This window comes from Diabrotica virgifera, chromosome 5, assembly GCF_917563875.1.
Source record: "Diabrotica virgifera virgifera chromosome 5, PGI_DIABVI_V3a".
NCBI lineage: Eukaryota > Metazoa > Arthropoda > Insecta > Coleoptera > Chrysomelidae > Diabrotica > Diabrotica virgifera.
In genome coordinates this window covers 82269020-82273012 of record NC_065447.1, presented here as the reverse complement: position 1 = coordinate 82273012, position 3993 = coordinate 82269020, and the positions used below count along the sequence as shown (strand labels likewise).

At 32.5% G+C, this 3993-nt stretch overlaps 1 long non-coding RNA gene across 1 annotated transcript; it reads left to right on the top strand.

The window, feature by feature from the left end:
* The first annotated feature begins 731 nt into the window (after window positions 1-731).
* LOC126884272 (uncharacterized) lies at window positions 732-2899 on the top strand. Its single transcript, XR_007697919.1, has 2 exons — window positions 732-1161; window positions 1723-2899. It is a non-coding gene; the product is annotated as an uncharacterized LOC126884272 (long non-coding RNA).
* The last annotated feature ends 1094 nt before the right edge of the window (window positions 2900-3993 follow it).

Here is a 3993-nt window from a genome sequence, read left to right as displayed (position 1 = left end):
TGCATGCAGTAGAATTAGGGCTGGATGGATGAAGTGGAAAGAAGCGAGTGGTGTGTTGTGTGACAGAAAAATTCCAATGAAGCTGAAGGGAAAATTCTATAAAACAGCCATAAGACCGGCTATGATGTACGGAACTGAATGTTGGGCAGTGAAAAAGAAAGAGGAACAACGAATGCATGTGGCGGAAATGAGAATGCTTAGATGGATGAGTGGAGTGACAAAGAAGGATAAAATTAGAAATGAGTATATTAGGGGAAGTCTAGGTGTGGCACCAATTGATGCCAAAATGAGAGAGCATAGGTTAAGATGGTTCAGTCATGTTCAACGTTGAGACGTTAATCACCCAATACGAAGAATAGCTGAAGTGCAGATTCCTGGAAGGAGTAGGAGAGGAAGACCAAAGAAGACCTGGGGGGAGGCGATAAGGCAGGACATGTTGGTAAAGGGGATTAACATTGATATGACCCAAGACAGAATTGTGTGGAGAAATGCAATTAGGGAAGCCGACCCCGCATAGGGATAAGGCAAAGAGAATGATGATGAGTAAGCAACTAGAGATACTAGAAGCCACAAATCAAAGGTATTGCATCGAATACAAAATTAGCCCTAAGAATAAAGTTTATTAGAAAATTTAATTTGAATTTGGTTTTGTTTTTACATAGGCAGAAATTAAAATAATTGAGTAATTAATTAAATTAAGAATTGCTAATCAATCTAATAAAAGAGATTGTGACGTTCCGCCCCTTATAGAATCGATTATTGATGGGAAGATATTATTTAACTATCCAAAATATTATTTAATTATTTTCAGAATTATTTTCTTTCAATGTTTATTCAAATAGAACTTAAACCCATCTCAGAATTTTTAAATGCTTGATGACGTCACATTTAAAACGTGGCAACATTGGTTTCCCCACTTTGACAGCCAATGCTTAGTAGAGGGGTACGAAGGATTGAGCTGTGAACGTGAGCCTTGGATTGCCATTGTTTCTCGAGTGTTCGGTCTGAATCGTAGTGTGCGGGGTCATTAGACTCAATTATTCACCTCTAATTCTCAGTTCCAAATTGATTAAATATTACAATAAAAGTATAGTGAAGTTATCCAGCAGCAGTGGATTTGAAGAATTTTAGAGCATACTATATCCAATGAGTTCTACCCCGGTAAATACACATTTTATTAAGTATTTTATTCAGCCATTTTGGAAGTCCTTGACATTTGCTAACTAAGTTTCACATAGTCTATTTTCATGGTTTTTATGTTTTATTTTCATGGATCAAACTCATCTAGAGATAATTCAATATTCGTTGTTAATTTGTGCTTCCAGTTGGAAAATAGAGCTAATTTAAACTCCATTTTTTATATTCCTTTCAAGTCTACAGAACTCCTATCTTTTGAACGATGATCAAATAAGTATCCATCGCTTAGTCTTACTATATTTCATCCTTGTATAATATATCTATATACCGGTGTATATATTATAATAAAATATTCTTTCACAGTAATTATATTTTGTATTTCAATTGGAAATTACTTGTGTTATTTGACCAAGGTCATCTGATAGCAACCTGATAAAAGGTCAAGCTGTCTAGTCATTCAAGTTTTTGGACTTAATGACCTATTTCTTCTTATTCCCATAGGAATAAAAACACCTCCTCGTATCTCTTGCTTCTTTTTTTTGACATTGGTAGATTGGTAGTAACACCACACTGTGTTTTTTTTAGCACCTACCATGAAATCTTAAAGCCACCCTACAACAACACCAGGGCCAGACCACACAGAGAGAAACAATCAATAGGCGACCAGCCTGGATTATTTCCACATTTTCTTTTTTTTGAGTACCTCCAGCTGCTTTCCAACAGTTTTGAGTACCTTCAGCTGCTTTCTACCAGTCTTCCTCTCCTGTACCTCCAGCAGGACAGCTGCTAGCGAGAGTTAGCACCCTTGGGTGCTCATTACATCAACTTCAAGATTAGGAAAGAGTGGTTTGTTTGGGAACATTTACTGTGCTCTTATTAAAGACAGACTGGTTTTGTGATATTTAGTACATTTTTTTTTATAGTTCAATTGCACACACATTTTTCCTGCTTTATATTTTTTATAGGTTTTTTTTTCTTTACAACATAATATTTAATTGATAGCGTTCCCCAACACTCTGCAATCTATAAAGGTATAAATTTCTGAGCTCAGATATTTTCCCTGATAATAGTAGTCGGTACTCTTATCTTGATTATTTTTAGGCTGTGTTCCACTTTTGTATAATTATTTAAACTCATTCCATTATTTTAGTATATGTTTAATTAAATTTTTAAAAATTAACTTCACATATTAGTCAAAATTGTAATTATTAACTTTATTTAACTTGAACTTATTAACTTTACTTAACTTTAACTTATTAACTTTATTTAACTTTAACTTTAATTTATTAAATTCATATGAACTTCTGGATTCTAATCCCTCAGATTAGTTTTTGGTTTCACTTGTTATTATTACTATTATAAACCACGAGTTAGGAAAAGGATCTGTGTATCCACTCGTAGGTTTATTTATTCAATAAGGCTTGTGCCTGTCCCACTCACAGTGAGGTATTTATATGTTATATATAGTATCAGGTAGTATTTAATTAAGGTGTACGTATTATAAACGTACAATTATTATTTGGTGAGGGTTCTACTAACCTAGTTGTAAGTTGTACTTCCTGTATTAGAGGTACCCGTAGTCAGTTTTCCTAACCTTATAAAGAGTATTCTTAGATCATAGTTGTATGATGATTTTGTAATTGACTTTCACTAGTATCACTTTTTCCTGTCATGTTAGAGTTACACACTAGTTACTTGTCCTAACTCAGAGATTGTTAAAAAGATCTAGTAGTTACATTCAATAAATATACATTTATTGTGATTTTTTTTTCTTATTACTCCTTTATTTTTAGTAGTATATTTTATAATTTAATAATCTTTAATAACTTTTCACATACTTGTACTACAAATTTAACATACTCTATAGCAGCGTAGAATACCTGGAAGAGCGTTAACCTAGTTATCCTTCTTCTGGCGCCCAAAAATTCATTCTATTTTCAGTATATTATTATATTTACTCTATCTATTTTCTGAACATTATCTTCATATCTTCTTTTCGAGCCATCATTGTCACTTCCTTTAATCTATTGTCTGGCCAAAAATAGCCGTGCAAATTGGCCGAATCCTTCCTTGAGTGTCAAGTGGCCCTTCTCATACATATTTAGCTAGCCATTCAAGTTATATCTATCTATTAATGATTTCTCATCTCTAGTCCTGTATCAATTCGATATTCTTTGTCTTGGCATCCTTCCATACAAATACTACTACAAAGTTGTATTTTAGTTACTCCAGCTTCTTCAACGGAGAAGCCACACATTTTTGTCCTTTGGCTACATTAAGTAGATCTTCTTCTTTTTACTACTTCTGTTGGAGTTTACCACTCCCTTTTCATTCACTCCAACAGAAAATCATCAGCTAGTTGTTACATCGGCTTTCCAACGTGGTGGCTTTATTTTTGGTCTGAGACAGTATTCATTTAGGTCAATTCTTCTCTTTTATCTGAAATCTCTTTGTTATTTCCGTTTGGTATCCTATACACATATTGTTACTTATTTATTTTATTTTTAATTTCTGATACATATCAGGTATTCTTAAACGCTGTTTTGATTTTTGTTTATATTTTGGGACCTCATTATAGTATATGTTTGTGCAGCTTACATTCTGGGTTAGATTTTGAATTTTTATTGGGAACTTATATTTAATATTGCTATTAATAATATAATTCATATAACAATTTTATTTCTTCAGTCAATAGTGGTATAGTTGGAGGTACAACTAAGTGTTGATTATTATTATTATTATTATAGATATATATTTTTTCTAGAGTGGTGGTAAGTTACATATAAATAAAAAAATTTACTTCCAGTATTTAGGTAGTAGGTTTACTTGAGTATACAATATTTATTGGATTATTTA